The sequence below is a fragment of the Artemia sp. Qi Xiang Cuo genome, chromosome 14, assembly GCF_049724085.1.
Source record: "Artemia sp. Qi Xiang Cuo chromosome 14, ASM4972408v1, whole genome shotgun sequence".
Lineage (NCBI taxonomy): Eukaryota > Metazoa > Arthropoda > Branchiopoda > Anostraca > Artemiidae > Artemia > Artemia sp. Qi Xiang Cuo.
The window spans coordinates 17,361,239-17,383,067 of record NC_142807.1 but is presented as its reverse complement, the minus strand read 5'-3'; the positions used below and the strand labels follow the sequence as shown (position 1 = coordinate 17,383,067).

Genomic DNA, 21,829 nt, shown 5'->3' with positions numbered 1-21,829 from the left:
TAACAAAAACTCAGGTGTCATCACAACCCCCCAGGGCCCAAGGGCAGGCATTGTAAGTTATGCCCTGGGGCATATATGGTTCTTATAAAAGGGATGCTGGTAAAAAATTCAGGGAGGGCTCATTTGATTGGAAATTGAAAGTTGAAAACTTTGAGATAGACATTTTGTTAATAATAGTTCAAAGATAGGATAAGAAAAAATCTGGTGTCAATACAACCCCCCGGGGCCCAGGGGAACGCGTTCTAAGTTACACCCTAAAGGCATGTATGGTGCTTATCAAAGGGATGCTCGTATAAACTTCATAGAGGGCTCATTTGATTGGAAATTGAAAGTTCTAGTTTACTTTTTAAGAGTCAATAGAGTTAGGGGCAACTAGCCTCCCCCCCCCGCACCCTTTTTTCCCCGAACCCATCCGCTATGAATTTTGAGACAGCCAGTTTTTTGGAAATAGTTTAAAAATTAGATAACAAAAACTCCCCTCAGGGCCCAGGGGATAGGCGTTGTAAGTGTTGTCCTGGGGGCGTATATGGTTCTTATGAAAGGAATGCTTGATTTGACTGGAGAGAGCTCATTTGATTGGAAATTGAAACTTCTAGTTCAATTTTTAAGAGTAAGAAGATATCCAAGGGCAACTAGCTCCCCAACACACAGACTCTTTTTTCCCCAAGCCCATCCTATGAATTTTTTATAATAGCCATTTCATTAAAAATAGTTCAAAGGTCATATAAGAAAAATTCCTGTGTCAATACAACACCCCAGGGCCTGGAAGCAGGCGTTATGAGTAATGCTCTAGGGGCATATATAGTTCTTATGGAAGGGATGCTTGTATAAACTTCGGAGAGGGCCCATTTGATTGGCAATTGAAAGTTCTTGTTCACTTTTTAAGAGTCAAAAGAGATTGGAGGGCAACGAGCCCCGCCCCCCCCCCTCCACGTCCTAAATGCATCAGATATTGATGCATTTTGAGATAGACATTTTTTTTATAAATAGTTCAAAGTTCAGATAACAAAAACTCCAGTGTCAACACAGCCCCCCAGGGCCCAAGAGTAGGCGTTGTAAGTTATACCCTGGGGGCATATTCTGTTGCTATGGAAGGGATGCTCATATAAACTTCATAGAGGGCTCATTTGATTGGAAATTGAAAGTTGTAATTCACTTTTTAAGAGTCAAAAGTGATTGGAGGGCAGCTAGCCTCCCCCACACTCCATTTATTTTTCCTCAGAGGCACCTCATGTAGAAGGGGTCGTCATATAATCTTCAAAGGGGGCTCATTCGACTGGAAATCGAGAGTTCTAGTGCCCTTTTTAAGAGTCAAAAGTGATCGGAGGGCAACTAACCCCCCCCCAAGCCCTTTTTCCCAAAATACATCTGATGAAAAATTTGAGGTAGCAATTTTGTTAAAAATATTTCAAAAATCATATAACAAAACTCCTTTATGTATGGCCATTTCGTAAAAAATAGTTCAAAGGTCAGATGAGAAAACCTCCTTAGTCAACGCAAGCCCCAAGGGCCCGGGGCAGGCGTTGTAAGTAATGTTCTGGGGCCAAGTATGGTTCTTATGGAAGGGATGCTCGTATAAACTTCAGAGAGGGCTCATATGATTGGAAATTGAAAGTTCTCGTTCACTTTTTAAGAATTAAAAGAAATTAGAGGCCAACTAGCCCCCCCTGCCACGTCCAATTTTCTCAAACCCTTTTGATAAGAACTTTGAGAGAGCTTTTTTTTTCAAAATAGTTCAAAGGTCAGATAACAAAAACTCCAGCGTCAACACAACCCACCAGGCCCCAGGGGGCAGGCATTGTAAGCTAAGTCTTGGGGTCTTATGTGGTTCTTATAAAAGGGATGCTCGCATAAACTTCAGAGAGGGTTCATTTGAATGGAAATTGAAAGTTGTAGTTCATTTTTTCAGAGTAAAAAAATATCGAAGGGCAACTAGGCCCTGCCGCCCTCTACGCCTTAGGGTTTATTGGATGGATTAACCCATCCGATAAAAATTTAGGTGACTATTTTGTTAAAAATAAATCAACCATCAGATATTAAAACTCCAGGGCTAACAACCCCCCAGGGCCCAGGGACAGGCGTTGTAAATTTTATTCTGGGGATGTATATGGTTCTTATAGAAGGGATGCTTGTATAAACTTCAGAGAGTGCTCATATGATTGAAAATAGAAAGTTCTTGTTCACTTTTAAAGAGTCAAAGAGACCAAAGGTTAATTAGCCCCCCCCCCCCCACGCCCTTTTCCCCAAACCCATCCAATAAAAATTTTGAGATAGCCATTTTGTTAAATACCAGTTTTGAAATTTTGATGAACATTTGATTTTTTTTTAAGTTTGATTTTTAAATAAGGAATTTTTAAAAACTTGAAACTTTTTGCAATCAAAAACGAAAAAAATTAATTAAAAAAAAACTTTCCGAAAAATAAGTTTTTCAAAGAAAAGTAAGTCCATTTTAAACTTAAAATCAGCAGAATCAAATACCTATTAAAATTCAAACTCAAAACGACCAGAAATTACTATTAATGAATAAACGAAACCTAAAACGAACAGAAGTTAAATAAACAATCATAGTAAAAAACATACAACAAGTAATAATATAAATAAATAAATAGATCTTAAAGTGAGTAATGCTTAGGTTGAATATGAAAATCAAGCTTAAAACGAAAAAAAAAGTATTTTCCTATTGAAGTATAAATGAAACTTAAAACAAACAGAAATTAAATAAACAATCAATGCAAACAAACATGCAATAGATATTAATGTAAATTAATAAATAAATCATAAAACAACTGAAACTTTGAATATGCAAATCAAACTTGAAACGAACAAAAATCACTACAAACAAGAGTTTGGGTATCACCTCCTTCTCTCACTGTAAAAGTCTAAACCTACTGCGTCATTTGCACTTTACTGAAAACTATATACGTCTTGAACAGTCTTGGAAAGTATAAAAAAAACATCAAATTGAATATTTGATGTATAATGATATTAATTGTTGAAAGATCCATCTGCTGAAGAATTTATCTCACTGTAATTTCATTTTTATTTTCAATGCTGTAAGAACTGGAAAAGAAAATATTTGTAATATAATTCGTTTTCAGTTAAGCGCCAATGATGCAGTAGGCTTTTGGTATTTATTTACAGTTAAGGAAGGAGGCAGTACCCAAATACTTGTTTGTAGTGAAACTATATTTGTCTTGAACAACTTTAAAAAGAGCTAACAAATTAAACTGAATATTTGATGTATAATGATATTAATTGCTGAAAGCTCATCAGTTCAAAATGTTACTATAATTTTAATGTTTATTTTCAATATTTAGTACAAAATAAAATATTTGTCATAAAGTGGGTTTTCAGTAAAGCGCAAATGATGCATTAGGTTTTAGACTTTTACAGTGAGAGAAAGAGGTGATACCCAAACTCTTGTTTGTAGTGATTTTTGTTTGTTTCAAGCTTGATTTGCATATATTCAATTTAAGTCTCACTCGTTTTAAGATTTATTTATTAATTTACATTAATATCTAATGAAAATTTGTTTAAATTGATTGTTTATTTAATTTCTGTTCAAGTTTCATTTATACTTCATTAGAAAAATATTTTTTTTTTGTTTTGAGCTTGATTTTCATATTCAATCTAAGCATTACTTGCTTTAAGATCTATTTATTCATTTATGGTCCTATTCATTGGTCCTACTATTACCATTCAACAACAGGGAAAAATAAGACAAATGTACCCCTGCAATTTCATGCAATATATCATGTTTATTTGTCAAAACTGTTACCTATCTAAAAATACTGTGGTAATCGATAGAGAAATTGCAAGTAAAATAAAATGGGCACTAGCAGACATTATCTGCAAGGATATTATAAGTGAATTGATGAAAAAAACCATGCAAGCACCAATGATAGTTTACCCACGAATATATTCATTGAACCATGAGTCAATCAGTCTTGAAAAACCATGAATCTTGAACCATGAATTGTCTTGAACAACTTTTAAAAGAGCTAATAAATTAAACTGAATATTTGATGTATAATGATATTAATTGCTGAAAGCTCATCGGTTCAAAATTTTACTATAATTTTAATGTTTATTTTCAATATTAAGTACAAAAGAAAATATTTGTCATATAATTGGTTTTCAGTAAAGCACCAATGACGCAGTAAGTTTTAGACTTTTACAGTGAGAGAAGGAGGTGATACCTGAATTCTAGTGTGTAGTAATTTTTGTTTGTTTCAAGCTTGATTTGCATATTCAATTTAAGTTTCACTCGTTTAAAGACTTATTTATTAATTTACATTAATATCTATTGTATGTTGATTTGCATTGATTGTTTATTTAATTCCTGTTTATTTTAATTTTCATTTATACTTCAGTAGGAAAATATATATTTTTTTTTAAGCTTGATTTTCATATTCAATCTAAGCATTACTTGCTTTCAGATCTATTCATTCATTTATATTATTACTTGTTGTATGTTTTTTGCTATGATTGATTATTTAATTTCAGTTGAACATTGTTGTGTATTTGAACAATGCCATAACATGATGACATTTGATTATGAAATTTGGTGCTTTGCATTGATATTTCAGTTCCAAAGTGTTATCAATTTTTTCTCAAAGGGAAATTACATGGTGGGCATGAATGCAGACTTGAAGCTATATTAAATATAGTCACTTCCTTTTTTCACATATGTTTATTGATATTAATTTGATTTTTATTGTCTGTAGTACTGAGGAGCTCATTAAGGAGATAATCAAACACAAGTTTTTAAAAATTTGCTCCTTTGTTCAAAAAAGGAGATAATCAAATATTTAAACTACTAAAACTAGAATGATTTTTTTCTAGTTTATTTTCCTTGATAGGGATGTCTCTCAATTTCATTATTCTTAAATATTGCTTTGTTATATGCATGTGTGCATATAACAAATCTTATAAATTGTTCAAAGGGAAAGTCCTTGCAGCCAGTTTTTCAGTTCAGGTCTTTCCACTATTTCCTTATTTTTACAAATTTAATTAGCCCCCAATCCCCTTTTTAAAAATCTTATTAAAGCCAATCAGTTAAGTCATACCTGTGAAATGGGATAGTCACAAACCACTTTGCTGGCTTACCAAGTTTCTTTCTGCTTTTGCAATTATGAATAATACAAATTCACACCATTATTCAGTGACTGACAAATATATACAGACTCGCCAATGACAGAGTAAATGGAAGGAGCTGTTTGTATGCACTGAGAATGTACAATGTTTCGAACTTTTGAAAAAGTCATAGGCTTTTTCCTGTTTTGTAATTACAAAAAACTGTATTTCATGTACAAGATTGATAAAAGACATCATAATCTCCTAAAGATAGTGTCAGGTCAAAACAAGAAGTACACTATCAGAACTGCCTTGGCAGAAACTCCTACAAATGAAACTTACTGTCCCTTGGCTTGAATAACAAGAAAAATCTATTTGCTTGAAAAACAAGAAAATTGCTTGAACTACAACATTCTGCATTCATGGCATCTTTTTTTTCTTTCTTTTTCTCTGCAACTAGCAGGGTACTGAAAAATCATAGAGAGCTGTTTAATGGCTCATTTGAAAGGAAATTGGTAATTTAAAAAAAAACATAGTTTTCAAAATAAAATAAATTTTTATGAAAAAAATGCATTTTTGAACAACAATGTAGAAGCAAATCATCTTACATATGAAGATCAAAATAGTATTTTTAAGAATATAAAAAGCACATAGATATAATTATATAAAATGCAGTAATTCTTTTAGGGTTTTAACAAGGAATGCGATTAGTCAATTGAAACTAGAGTAATTCCTGAAAATTTTAAACAGAATAATTTTATTTCATGTCTCAGTTTGAATTATATTAAAAGACAAGCATTAGAAGAACAAACCATTGCATATATTGGACTTAATTAGCTGCCTGATTCCTTGAGTTTTCTCTCTTACTATTCCAAAGAAGAAAAACTTGTAGGCCTTTTCCTGTTTTCTAGAAAGGAAGGCAAATGATCTGGAGGATGCTGCTGCATAAAATGATATCAGCAGCCATTACAAATATCTCTGTGATCTTACAGAGGACCAAGCTCCTTTGCTTAGATCAGTTGTATCTGTAGATTGCCATCAACTCAATGATGAGACTGCTCATTTAAATAAACAGAGAGATACTTCTCTAATCTCCTAAATGCCAATGTTGTCATGCAGACTGATGAGGATCTTGCAAGCCTTTACAGTTAGCACTTGAGAACCACCAACAGATGAAAGTGAAACTCCCTTCATGGTAACAGACATCCAGTCAGCAACAATGTATTAGAAAAACAATAGAGCTGCAGGAATATGTGGAATTCAGCTGACTTCCTTGAGAATGAAGCAGCACTGATGCTGCTTTGCCTTCAGATGCTTTTCTCTCTAGTATGGCCCACAGAATGGGTCTCAAAGGACTAGCATGCAATTTTACTTCTGTGGGAAAGGAAGGAAAGCATGAGCATAGGTTGAGCTACAGAGGGATTACTCTTCCCTTAGTGCCCTGGAACCTCTTTGCAATGACTCTGCTTGACAGCTGCAGGTGAACATTCTCCAAAAAAAGAAACAATCCAACAAGCTGGGTTTATGCTCAAGAGGTCATTACTCCCTCACAAATATGTACAATGACCAATATACAGATTACAAATTCAATTTTTCTGTGGACACATTTCATAACATTTCTGTGTATTAATAGTGTTTTGAGGCATGTTGTTGGCAAATCAAAGATATTTGATGCATAATAATGGCGCCTTAAAGGTAGAACCAAAAATAAATTTTCTAGGACAAAAATCAAGTGAGTAAGCTAGTGTTTAATTTAGTGTTTGGAAATGAAAATTCTATGAGCCAAACAATGCTTGAAACTCATGTTCCTACCCTAGACCTGTCAAATATAAATTCTTCCAACCCCTAGAAATAAGAAAAAGGTAGTGATGAGTGTCTAGCTGATCCCCCCCCCCCAAAAAAAAAATCCTCCACACACATAAAATTGAGAAGCCAAAGGGAGAGTAAAACAAATAAAATGATTCTGGAATATTCTATCATTAATCCAAAATATAGGTAGGCTACAGAATATTTTATAGGATTTAATTTTATTCTTTTAATCTTATCCTGCTATGAAACTCAATCCCCCCAAAAAAGCAAATTAAAAGAAATAAAAATAAATAGCATAGGTTATTCAATGGCACATATTCTGGAATATAGGTAGAATATTCCAAAATTCCTTTTTTTATTCATTCTTTTTATTTGTTATACTTCCCCTTGGCTGCTCAATTTTACATATGGGGGGGGGGGGGGGGGTAATTGTCTGGGGAGAGGTTTAGTTTAGAATCAGTGGTAATAGCTTGGTAAAACATGCTCAATACACATGAATTGGTAATATAAACTCATACTATGCAGGATCAAAAGAATTAACAAAAAACAATCCCCTTCCCAGTTGGCCTGTGTAAAATGTGTGATTTGATCAAAGGGCAAGAACTCTCATCCCAGCTATAGCCTTCTTTGTATAGCTGTAAGTAAAAAAGCCATGGACACACCACAGCAGGCTCAAAAATGAATAAGCTAAGAGTTTTTTGTCAAACATTTATGGACACAACACTAAGAAAATTCAGTATGATAATGAACTCTGTTCCAAAGACAATATAGCCCTATTTCAGACATTGCCAAATAAATCAGTTTACATGGACAAAGTCACACAACAATTTTCTTGTGGTTGACTCAGTGGTAGAACTGCAATCATGGTCAATGATTCTATCCCTTGTCAATTGTATGAATAATGTGGGTTACTATGGGCTGTTTTGAACCCTTAATGCTCAAAATGTAGCCCCCCCCCCCAGAAGCAATAATTGAACTATGAAAGAGCACAAAAAAGCATCAAGAGATGCATTTCCTTTTATTGTAGGCTAGCTGAATTATGTTGTCAACTACACATTTACCAGAATGTGAAGACACTATTTTATTAACAGGATTCTTTCTGAGGAACTGCTCATATCAGTTGTTACCAACAATTTTGAGAGCACTTCCGGGTGGGACTCCACCCTTTGACTATTGGAAAAAAATACTTTATAAGCTTATATAGAATGGTACTATCCAATCTCCTTATAATTAAAACATTTTAGTCATCTAGTTGGAAAATTTGGCCTATCCATATAGGAGAAATCTATATTTGCCAACTAGTTGACAGTAAATGTTGCCCCAGCAAAACTTTCCTTTTCCAACTAGTTGACTAATAACTTCTCCCCAGCAAAACTTAATTTTTCCAACTAGTTGACTAATAGCTTCTCCTCAGAAACACTTAAATTTGCCAAATAGTTAGACATTAAAATTTGTCCTAGCAAAACATTCATCTTCCAACTAGTTGACTAATAACTTATCTCCAGCAAAACTTAATTTTTCAACTAGTTGACTAATAAATTCTCCACAGCAACACTTAAATTTGCCAACTAGTTGACAATAAATGTTGCCCCAGCAAATCTTTCATTTTTCAACTAGTTGACTAATAACTTCTTCACAGAAACACTTAAATTTGCCTACTAGTTGACAATAAATGTTGCCCCAGCAAAACTTTCATTTTCTAACTAGTTGACTAATAACTTCTCCCCAGCAAAACTTAATTTTGCCAACTAGCTGGAAACAAACATTGTCCCAGAAAACAATTCATTTTCCAACTAGTAACTTCTCCCCTCCTATGAAGTTCCCATTTCCTTTAAATCTTTCTTTGACATACTCTCATCCCAGACAAGGACAACCTGCTTTCCTTTTAGACCTAGACAGTTGGTCAAAAAGGAAATATTTTGGCAATTTGTTATTTTTCATCTGCTGAACGTGCCCTAACCATCTCAACCTTTCTTTCATTATAGCCCTAGAAAGCAGGATTGAACCACATTTTTTGTGCAGCCTACTGTTTGAAATATGGTCTGTCAGCCAGGTACCCAGAACAATCTGTAGGCAAAACTTAATTTTTCCAACTAGTTGACTAATAACTTCTCCCCAGAAAAACTTAATCTTTCCAACTAGTTGACTAATAGCTTCTTGCCCCAGCAAAACTTCCATTTTCCAACTAGTAGACTAATAACTTCTCCCCAGCAACACTTAAATTTGCGAACAAGTTGACTAATAACTTTTGCCTCAGCAAAACTTTCATTTTCCAACTAGTTGACTAATAACTCCTTGCCAGCAAAACTTAATTTTGCCAAATAGCTGGAAACAAACTTTGTCCCACAAAACAATACATTTTCCAACAAAAACTTTTTAGCAATATGTCATCCTTCAGCTGAAGAATGTGTCCTAGCCATCTCAACCTTTCTTTCATTATAGCCCTAGAAAGCAGGATTGAGCCACATTTTTTGTACAGCCTGCTATTTGAAATATGGTCTTTCAGGCAGGTATCCAGAACAATCTGTAGGCAATTTCTATGGAAAAGATCTAGCAAATTGTCATCCACTTTTTGGAATTTTCTTTTAGTTTTGTATATATTGATGGAATCATCAGGGAGGGAGGGTTGCTTTGTTGTCTGGATAACAACTAATATATTGAAAAAGAGCATGAAACAAGAACATTGTTATTTTTATTTTATTAGCCTACCATGTTTTTTGAGAAGTACTGCTAAACTGAAATTTTACCATATTTGGAAATTTGACTAATATACCCTTCTATTCTTAGAGATGTGTGCACTCACAGTTTCAAGTAGCCGGCCATTAATAAATAAGCCAGGATGAAAGCCTATTGAAAAAATAAAGTTTTGTTGAGGACTTTAGTCAACTAGTTAGAATATAAATTGTTTTCTGGAGTATTGTTTGTTTCCAGCTAGTTGGCAAAGTTAAGTGTTGCTGGGAATAAGCCTAGTCAACAAGTTGGAAAATGAATGGTTTTCTGGGACAATGTTTCTTTCCAGCTAGTTGGCAAACTTAAGTGTTGCTGGGGAGAAGTTATTAGTCAACTGGTTGGAAAATAAAAGTTTTTCTGGGGGAATGTTTCTTGTCAACTAGTAGGCAAATAGGCCTATAGATTTCTCCTACAGGGATGGGCAAAATTTTTCAACTAGATGGCAAAGATATTTTTAATTATAAGGAGATTGGATTGTACCATTTTATGTTAGCTTATAAACTAATTTTTTCTAATAGTCAAAAAGTGTATATCCCTTCCAGGCCTATAGCCTATTCAATCACCATAGCTCCTAAACTGCAAAGATAAAGCCTAAATTATATATCTTCTAGGCCATGTGTTTTTCATTTCTTGATTTCATCAGCATTTGTTCAATTTACAAGTGGTCTATGAGTTGAAACAAGAAGTACATATGGCAAAATATATGTCAAATAGCCTATATAGCCTAACTGGGACTATATATTTGAATATTGGGAGGGCCTGTGGGTAAAGTCAACAGAAACCCCCTTAAAATATGTTAACTATAATTTTTCAGCATATTATAAAGTAATAAAGGTTTTCTGAACATATTCCTTCTTAACAGTCCCAATTGTGTTTTATTTTCAATTTAACAAAATTTATTTAGTTCAGACTCTAGGATAATTTGGACTATTGCCTACCTGAGAAATGCTAGCCTAAATCCATTCCTGAAGCATAGCCTAGCCTGATTTACCTAGCCTAGTTCAACACCTTTCCAAGTCTGTTAAAATCCATGAAACTGACATTTACTCCAAAATCAAATATTCCTTCAGAAAGATCACAGATTAGTCTAATTCCTGTCCCTTAATAAGATCAATTAGTCAATATAATTTTTATAATTCCTGTCATTTAATAAGTTAAATAAAGCCTCGTCAATTTAATTTTTATACCCTTTGTATTTGTATTTATCCAAAGAGAAAATTGACTGACAATTCATCCTATATGGGTAATCTTACGTGGATCTGATCTTTTATGTTAGTGTCAGCTTAAATAGAGGTCAGCACTTCTCACAACACAAGACCCACGTTCAACAAGCTAATTACACCTGATTTCTGTGGTTTTTAGCATTAAGTAGACAATTTCAATTATTGAATTACGTTCGACAGAATTTATTGGAACCTATTGCGATTAATAATTTATTTATTGTGCTTCAAAGCTCAATAAGCTACAATTCGTCCTTTTATAAATCAAATAAAAAACAAAGTTTTTGCAACTAAAAGTAAGGAGCGACATTAAAGGTTAAAATTAACGGAAATTATTTCGTATACGAAAGGGGCTGCCCCTAATCAACCCCCTGTTCTTTACACAAAAGTTTTATTAAGTAACACTGGGTTTATTAAAAAAAAAAAAAAATACATCATCGATTCCCTGAAGCAACTAAACCCTCCTCAAAAACATAACTTAAGTGGCGTAGAATAATCCATTCAAAATATACACATCAAAACAATGGTTTTTTAGCGACTTACGAAAATCCTGCAAACCCCCAACATTCCTCAAATCCTCTGGCAAACTCTCCCAAACTAACGGAACAACATGGCGAATTGAAAACCTAGACCTAGACGTGACCATAGCTGGTCTTCGCACCAACTGAGAAGATCGTTTCAAATGATCGTGAATAGTAGACGCAAGACTAAACATTCCTGAAAAACATGATGGTAACTCCGAAGATAAATATTTAAACATAAACAGAGCATTATAAAATACGCATATTCCTGCCAACAGTAGAATTTTTTACTCGCGGTAAAGATGCCTCACCGATACAGATAGGTCAATTTGATTACCATACAGAACTCTAATTGCCATATTCTGTGTTACGCAGAGCAGATGGAGGTTAGTTACGAATGTTTTTGACCAAACCATACAACAGTAAATGAGATATGGGTGAACCATAGAAAAATACAACATTCTCAGAATTTCACACGAAAAAGATACCTAAGTTTACGCATAATACCAATATTACGAGACAATTTGCTGCTAACAGATGCAATATGGTCTTTAAACTAAGGCTTTCATCAATTATAACACCAAGGTATCTAGTACTAGTAGATCTTACAATAGTCTGGTGCCCTATTTCTATCCTATTAATCCATGGACAATGTCCAGTAATTCTACCATAAATAAAAAAATTCGACTTATTATGATTCAGTTTCAATTTATTTACTCGCATTCACTTTTCAATCGAAGAAATACCTTGTTTCAATATAGTCATCAACTCATTTTCAGTTCTATTCTTATTACTATAAAAAGTACAGTTGTGACAAAGTTTAACGCAAAGAGATTCAATACCTCGCTCTTCACGCTAAAGTTCTTTAGTACTTTTAAAAGAGGTTCTTATTCTAATTAAACGGCTCTTGTGTTTCAGAAGTCGTTCTCAAAGAATCGCGACAAAAAGTCAAACTTCAGCGTATACAGTGAGGCATTGAGGAGGGGGCATCCCCCTAATAAAATAAATAATTTCTCTTCGTGTAAAGTTTTTACGTTGCCCCTTACTTTTGAGTTGAAAAGCTGTTTTTTTATTGAAGTTTTGATTGTTTTCCAAATAATTTCGGAAAATCAAGTTTCCCTTCATGGAACATTTTCTCCCCCACAGAAAACTCCTTGAAGTTAAGTTTTTCCCAAGTAAAATACCCCTCGCCCACCCACCTGGAAAATACCCCCTAGAAAATTCCAACCACGCTGGAAATCTTCTACGAAATTTCTCGCGGACATTTTCAAATCATATCAGAAGCTCCTTGAAAAATTTTTCCCGTAAATGCCACAACCCCCGTGTATTATTTTAGATCAAAATTCAAGTCATAACCCTTTATTTTTCCACGAAAAAAATATAGAATAACCGGTCATTGAACAAACCACCCATAAATTTTGATTTTTAGCTCCCCTCTCAATCTTTTTGGTCACTTATAAGAGCACTAGAACTTTTAACTACCGTTTGAATAAGCCTGATCTTCAAGGACCCTTAATTTGATACAAGCAACCCCGGGGAAAACATAAAAAAATATACACGGATTTATGAAAAAAAATATACACGTATCTATTATCTTTCTTCTAGAAAAAAATGTGAAATTCTACATTTTTGTCTTTAGGAGCTCAAAATCTTTCAAGTGGTGTTGACTAATATGCTGAATCTTACAGTGTGATTTTAATTATGGTCACTTGATCTTTTGGAGTGTTTCCTCCATTTGTAAAAAACTTGGCAAATTTTATCAGGATCGTAACTTTTAACGGGTAACATTATACTTAATGAACTTCATATATTTTAAAACAGTATAAAAATTTGATTCTTTTGATGTATCTATTGACATCAAAATTCTCTTCCTTATTGTTTCGGTTACTATTGCGCCACATAGCTGCTTACTTACAGTCCGGTTCGTTACCACGAACTGTTTGATTCTTATAATATTTATCTATTAACATAAGTTAAAATGGGTGTTTGGATTTGCAAGTTTTTTGTATTCTTTTTTCGTAAGAGATTCATTTTGATATTCAAATCGCGTTCGAAAGGGCGCAATAATTACCCGTATTCAATAGGTTATTGCAATCATTTGCAATAACCTCAGTTGAACGTGGGTAAAGACAGGGTGTCTTTCAAAACAGTAGTTGCTAGTCTTTTATTGAGCATGGAAATTGATCACTGATCCATGGTAAACTTCTTTACACAAATTTAAAAATCATCCAAATGGAAAAGTATTATATGTGACAATACTGATCTAAAATTTCGGATGAAGTAGACACAAATTTTAATTCAAGCGCTGTAGGACCAAAAAATTTAAATGGGTAAATTTACGGAATCTCTTCTTTTCAAAATGTACGTGGCAACACTAATAATTTGACTAATTGCAGTGCCCATCAATTTCATAAGAAAAAAATTATTCGCCCGCAGAATGTGTGTCATTAAAAATTTGCGAGAACAAAATCTCCCTGATGTTATGGACTGTTTCTCGCTCTTTAAACAAAAAACCGTTATTAACTGTTGTTTCTCAATGAGCTAGCAGAAAATTGTCAGCGGCACGCGTTAGTGGAACATTATAACCATTTGGAACTTGGTTGAGAAAATTGTTGAGGGATTTTTAGCGTGAAATTCAATAGCCTCTAAGAGTTAAGATAAAACATTCAATTTCGTTCATTGCTCATTAATAGGGATTTCGAGCATGAAATTCAATAGCCTCGAAGAGTTAAAATAAAACATTCAATTTCGTTCATTGCTCATTAAACATTTTTTCTGTTCTATAGTTCTGGGCTAAAATTTTATACTTGTTTTGAAGTCTAAAATCTTTTTTTACATTAGAAGGTTCACCATAACCCTGGAATAATATTATCCATTCATAAAAGTTTTATAATATATTATTAGCGGGTCGTATTTTACGACCGTTATTAGCGGGTCGTATATGTTATATAATAGCAGGTCGCTAATAACAGTGAATGAACACAAAATACAATTTTTCATTCCGTAAATTTTCGAAGGGCTATGGAGTTTATGTTACCCTTGGTTCACACTGCTGCGTTTTCGCGCCAAAACTAACTTTTTTGCGTGATCCGTAAAATTCCATCAGTTTTTGCTGCGAGGTTGTGCGTCAAAATGGTTCAGCGGCTGCATTGAATTATTTATTTTGAGCCATTGAAGAACGCATTTGTTATTTTGATTATATCTATCAGAAGTCACCCAGTAATATATTACAGAGTATATAAGAGGCATTTAAAGAAATTTTCAATTCGCAAGGCCTGGGAGGACATTTCCAAAGATATTAAAGTATAAGATTAGAATTATGTTATTAATTAGGTGCAGCTAGCTTAGGTTAATATTGGCTAGCCTTCTGAATACTTTTTTGGCTTCTAGAACTTGACTTAGCCTATTCCTATGCTACTGAATATCTCATAGTAGTTTTCACGCTTCAACGACTGCAATGAACCGTTTCTGTGTGAGTGTTTTTGCAATTTTCCTGTATTCGTGAGCGATTTTGCGTTAAAATTGAAAAATAACATTAGACTACATATGCCAAATTAATAAAAAACAAAATTTGCCTGGCACTTTGAGCCCTTTTTCTCTTTTCATATTTTATAACAAAAAAAGAAATACTATTCAAAAATATTCTGTTTTTACTAAAGCACAAATGACACTCTAGAAACATTATAAATATTATTACTAAGATAACACTTAAAGCAGAAGTCATTATTTTCTTTACCGGCAATTCTGAAAATATCAGTTTTCCTTTCTCTTTTCTTCTTAACGTATTGTCGAGTTTTTATTCCTTTTATTAACGTTTTTCTCGACATTTCCGTCTTTTCTCTTGCTCTTTACCCATCCTCCGTTCATCCTCTAAACTCTTCTTAATCTCATCATAAAATCACGTACCACCTTTTGAATCACCAAAACAGAGTATCATCAGGTTATTACGGCAATGAGGATGTCAGTGTAGAAGCAATCAAAGATATTGACTAAATGATAAGAGTACTAGAAGTAGAAAGGCTTGGAATTATTTAATATAGTCTTTATTTTAGTAAATTATTTAACGGAACTTCATAAGAGTAAAGCTTTGAATAGATTAGAGGGGAGAAGAACGTGCGCAGCTACGTTGAGCTCACGTGGCTTGATGCTGTAGTGGGTTGTTACTAATCCCAGTAGAGTAGCAGAGGCACACGATAAAACCAAATCCAAGAACCCCATTCTTTTGAAGAAACATGAAAACATAACATCCTTATAGACAAAATTACAAGCTACTTCCACGTGACAAAACTAACCTTAAAGGCTCTGTGAAAGCAATTTGGATCTGTTCAAAAAATCAAACTCTGACACGTACTGATAAGTGTTTGACATAAATTTCTGTAAGCGACACAGCCATTTCTTAGAAATTACCATTAGAAATCTACAGCAGGGTCACGAATCGGCCTTAAAAACTTATGCTATGGCTTTTTAATTCGCTTCTTCTTATTGATACACTTAGACCCCGGTGCCGCGCCGATAAGGGAAGCCCAGCAGGGCCAAAAATAGCAGCGGCTTCGCGCCACCGATAGTTTTTTCGCGCTGCTGCCGGTGATATGTCGGCGGCGCGCCGCCGACATGATCAGTGTTTACCGCAAACATTTATGTTTTCATCAGTCTTTCTCAAATCCCAGCTTGAATCTAGAAAAGATTCGGGCCTATTTATGAGTTAAAAACTTCACAAGTCGCTGGCTGGACAGTGATCTTCTTCGTTATTCATCAAGAGAAGTAAAAATCTGGTAGAAAGGAAATGGCTGTGGCGTTTCAGAACCCTTGCATAATAGTTGAAATAATAGATAATAGATTCAAAGTGGATTCAATAAGATCCAAGGAATCTAATTAAAAGGGAGTACACACAAGAGCGAAATTTAGCCAGTAGCCTATGAGAAATCCAAAAATACACAAGACAATGAAAAAGCACCGATGGGGGGCCCTGGGTCTATCAAAATATTTCCATACTTTCCCAGGGAATTTGATATCATTTTCTTTCGTCTCCGCTTTAAATAAAAAAATATTAGCTTTTTGGCATCCCTGCTTTCAATTAAAAAAAATTCAGGTATTATCATTTAAAAATGATAGCCCCCTACCCCCCCCCTTCTGACAGGCCATAACATACCTTTTTTTTATAAATCATATTTTTTAGGTCACTTCCGTTTCAATCTTCAATTCCCCAACCTTGTACATAGTCTATAGCTAAATTTTGTCTCAATTTTTGCTTTTTGGCATCCCTGCTTTCAATTAAAAAAAATTCAGGTATTATCATTTAAAAATGATAGCCCCCTACCCCCCCCCCCTTCTGACAGGCCATAACATACCTTTTTTTTATAAATCATATTTCTTAGGTCACTTCCGTTTCAATCTTCAATTCCCCAACCTTTTACATAGTCTATAGCTAAATTTTGTCTCAATAAAAGTTTTTTTTTGGGGGAGGGGGGTAAAAATTTTTCAGAAAGAAGATTGTATTTTCTTTAATCTATCAGGAGTTCAATATTTGTGTATTAAACATTAAGAAAATGTATCTAAAAATAGTAAAAGAAAACAAAATTCTACTAATTTACGATTCAGCTGTTGCAATAATCTGTTGGCTATCCAATTTCAAAATCCAACTGAACCTGTATAGTGTATGCGTTCCGTTCAACTTAAAAATTAAATTGTTGACTACGAATGATGTAAGAATCTTACACTGCTACTAATACTACTGAAAACTCACCGCACCACCAAGCCGCTCCTTCTCCATCCCAATCTATTCAAAGCCTCCCTTTTTACACCCTCCCACGAAGTTCCCTGTTCCTTTAAATCTTTCTTAATCCTCCCACCCCAAACGAGGACGACCTGCTTGCCGTTTAGGCCTAGCGGTTGGCCAAAAAGAACAATCTTCGGCAATCTGTCATCCTTCATCCGCACAACGTGCCCTAGCCACCTCAACCTTTATTTCATTATAGCCCTAGAGAGCGGAATTGAACCACATTTTTCGTACAGCCTATTGTTTGAAATACGGCAATTGGGAAACTATATTTGAAAATGTTTAATCTCATCAGTAGAATGGCCCCTATTGATCCCACGAGTCCCACGTGGTTTATGGTTTTCTCAGTGAGAATGAAAAAACAGATGAAATTCTCACTTGAAAAACCATGAATTTTGTAGCATTTATGGTTGTTTTCATGGATGGATATGTGTGTTGTTCGATTTATTTGATGTTTTTCTCGGATGCCAACATCAAATTATGGATGTTTTATGGTTTTTGTCAGTGAGAATTTGAAAAACATGAATTTTCTCACATTTATGTCTGTTTTCATGGATGTTTAATGGTTTTTGTCAGTGAGAATTTGAAAAACAGGAATTTTCTCACATTTATGTCTGTTTTCATGGATGTTTAATGGTTTTTGTCAGTGAGAATTTGAAAAACAGGGACTTTGTCACTTGGAAAACCATAAACCACGTGGTCCTGTCACGAGTAGCACCTGTGCTGTCGACCTCAATTCACCTATCGTGAATCAATAATTCCCCTTAGAAACAACAAATTAATTTCCATTTCTTGACAGATCAATCAATCAATGACATCATCTGTCAGACTTTAAAAATTTTCACCTAGAAACATTTTTCCAGGAATAGATCCAAAATCATTAATGTCTTTGCCTCGGGAACAGTTCTACTGGTCGAACTCCAAAGGATATTAATAACCACAGGCCATGGAAACAATTAGGCAAGAAACATCTTAGCGATGAATTGTTTTAGCGCGCGAGAAGGTTTCATATTAATTTGAAATGCGTTAGCACAGAGATGCCAATAACAAAGGAACACGCTGAATTTGCGTTTAGTGATTATTTGGGCGAAAGCGTTTTAGACAGGTTATGGAACTATTTCGGAGAAACAGATAGAGACATATTAAAAGATGATTTTTGAAGAGATTTTGGAGGAGGTTTTGAGTGTGGTCGTTATAATACACAAGTTTCATTTGAACAGTGTTGTGAGGTCCTCTAACCCAACCCCAAAGGGTCCCAATCCTCCTACCCCAACCCCGAAGGAAGCCCCCTGTCCTCAAAGGTCCCCCAAGCTCCCAGAGCCCCAGCCCCCCCCCCCCCAAACGCCCTCCTCAGACCCTCAAAGACCCTCCTCTGGTCCTCAAAGGGCACCCGGATCCCCAAAGGACACCCCGGACCCCAAAGGCCCGCCCCCCGGGCCGCCCAGGGGCCCCACGCGCCCAACGAGCCACCCGCGCCCCCACCGGCCCCCCCCCACCTCCACAGGCCATCCCCCGGCCCCCCAAAGGCCCATCGAGCTCCCAACGGACCAACGGGGTCCCAACGGCCCTCCCCTGGTCCTCCACGGTCCCCCACGCTCCCAAAGAGCCCACCGGCCCCCCAAGGGGCCTCCCCAACACCCTCCCTGGACCCCCCAAAGAGTCCCCTCTCCATTTTTTTTTTAATACTTTTTTATGGCTTTATTATATCTTTTCTGAACAAGTTCCATTCATAATGTCATTCCTAAACCATTTTCCAACCTCAAAGAGTCCCCTCCCCAATTCGTAAATACTTTCTTAAATTTTTTAAAATGGTATTTTTTTAACTTTTTACGTATCTTAAAATGACATGAAATATGCTTACGGCTCTACCAATCGTACTCTGTGCTTGTTCATGGACACGACGCGGCTTTTCCACTGGTACTCTTTGGTAGATTATCGACACTACCTAGTTTATTGCATGCATTAAATCAGTATTTTTTACGCAGTGGAAGGATCAACACACAATTCATATCTGTAAAAAGTGAAGATGAATTATTCGACGAAAGTATGTGCACATGAAAAAATCATTGTCGTGTTGAACGCTGACAAGGAGAAATACCTGAACTATGAAACGAGTGCAAGTGGAGATCTTATTGGCAATGTATGCATACGTTGTCATCACAGTGAGGAGTTAAATTCCTTTGGTGTACCCAAGAATTTCATTCGTGTAAACGGTGGATATGCAAGAGTATCATTACCAGAGAAATTAGTGCTCAAAGAGAATGCCAACTTAAAAATAATTGTCGATGAGAGGGGACAGCTCCTTGCTACGGCTTCTGGTAACACATTACCTGTTGATAAATCCTATCATCCTCTTTCCGGTCTTAGCATTTCAAAGAGAACAAGAAAAAGACAAGCATACTCCTGCACCAACATCATAAATCATATCTTGTCAATGTGTCAAAACTGCCATCTATGTAAAAATAATGTGACAATATACAGTGAAATCGCAGGCAGAATAAAAAGGACATTAGCAGACAATATCATCAATGAATATAAAGATTAATTTACGGAAAGTGAAGCGCAAGTGTACTAATAATGTGTAATAATGTATTTAACGTATTTTTATATTAATATTCTACATGTCATTATTTCATTAAAAATATTTTATGCATTATTTTGTTAAGTGTTCATTATTTTAGGGTATACTAGAACGTCAATCGTTCAAAATATCTATTAAAAAGGTCAGAGATGAAAGAAAAAGAATTTTTAGAGATAAAGATACTACTAGCAGGCTCAATTTTTCATAGAAGATAGAAAAGTTCAAGTTCTCTTCTGAATTTTACCAAAGAACATATTTCACTTCTAATTTCACCAGAGAAAATAAAAAGCTTTCACTTCAGTTTTAAGTTCACCGAGACATAAAAATTTAAAGTTCACTTCTAAATTTTTCTGTAGAAGATAGGAAAAGTTATACTATGAGTTTGATTATTTTCTATGAAGGTAAAAAGTTCTAGTTCATTTTTAAATTTTCTCAACGAAGTGAAGAAAAGTTCAAGTTCTCTTCTGAATTTTACCAAAGAACACACTTTAATTCTAATTTCTCAGAGAAAACAAAAATCTTCCGATTCAGTTGTTTATTTCACAAAGACATAAATAAAATTAATTTTCAATTATACACTTTTCTGTGTCGATAGGAAAATCAATACCTTACTTATTAAATATTTTAATTTAAGATGAAAAGATCTATTTCAATTTAAAAATTTATCGGCGAATTCAAGTAAAGTTCCAGTTCTCTTCTTAATTTTACCAAAGAACACGCTAAAATTCTAAGTTCTCCAGATAAAACAAAAATCTTACAATTCAGTTATTTATTTAACAAACACATAAAGAAATTTAAAGCACAAGTCTAATTTTTCGGTTTTATATAGAAAAATCAAGAAAATCCCTGTGAATATTTTAACGGACGATAAAATTTAATATTTAAATTTAAAATTTAATAAAATAAGTTAAGAAAAAGTTATAGTTCTATTATGAATTTTACCAAAGACCACTATACAAGTCTAATGTCTCAAGAGAAATCAAAAATCTTCTACTTGAGTTCTTTATTTAACAAATACATAATGACATTTAAAGCTAACTTATAAATTTTTCGTTGGTAGATATGAAAAGCAATACAGTACTTATGAAATATTTTAATTTAAGATAAAAAGCTCTCGTTCATTTTTAAATTTTCACACCGAAGTAAAGTAGAGTTCAAGTTTTCTCTTCGGAATTTTACCAAAGAACACGCTACAATTCTAATTTCTCCAGAGAAAAACAAAAATCTTCCAGTACAGTTGTTTATTTCACAAATAGATAAAGAAATTTAAAGTTCATTTCTAAATTTTTCAGTGGAAGATAGAAAAGGTAAGACCATACTTGTGAATATTTTCATGGAAGATAAAAATTACTAGTTCTATTTTAAATTTTCTCAACGAAGTTAATGTTAGTTAACGTTCTAGTCTTAATTTTACAAAATAACGCACTACAATTCTACTATCTCAGATACAACAAAAATATACCAATTCAGTTATTTATTTAAAAAAGAGATAAATAAATTTAAAGCTCAATTCTAATATTTCTGTGGAAGATAGAAAAAGAAATACCATACTTGTGAATATTTTCATGGACTATAAAAAGTTCTAATACAATATTAAATTTTCCCAAAAAAGTTAAGTATATTTCAAGTTCTATTCTGAATTTTACAAAAGAACACGCTACAATTCTAATTTCTCCAGAGAAATCAAAAATCATCAGCTTCAGTTATTTATTTCACAAAGACAATTTTTTCAAAAAGTCACCTGATCAAACTTTTGAGATATCCATTTTGTTCAGCAGGGTTGAAATTATGATAACTATGTCCAATAGTATGACTTAATTCCCCCACAGCTCTAGGGGGGACGGTCTGCAAGTTATAAACTTTGCCCATTGTTTACATATATGGGCAATTCTGTTGCGAAAACACACAAAAGTTAGAAAAAATGCAAAATGTTCCTTTATTACCTCTGCAATACTTCTAAAAATGAAGAATTCATACACATTTTCAACTAGCTAAGAGACATTCTGAATTCTATCCGAGTCAGGCGTTCGTGTTCAAAGACGTCGTGTTAACTAATTGTAAGTAAGGAGCGCCCCGGCTCATTGGTAACCGAAACTCTTGAAAACGGGTTTTTAGC

At 34.4% G+C, this 21,829-nt stretch overlaps 1 protein-coding gene across 1 annotated transcript in view; it reads right to left on the bottom strand.

Annotated features, from left to right (window-relative positions):
• LOC148944218 (AKT-interacting protein-like) overlaps positions 1-10,836 on the bottom strand; it is a 54,175-nt gene extending 43,339 nt beyond the window's left edge. Inside the window, exon 1 of the mRNA XM_089099695.1 lies at positions 10,803-10,836. The gene's annotated coding sequence lies outside the window, so the exon portion shown is untranslated. The remainder of the gene's footprint in view (positions 1-10,802) is intronic.
• Positions 10,837-21,829: the final 10,993 nt, after the last annotated feature.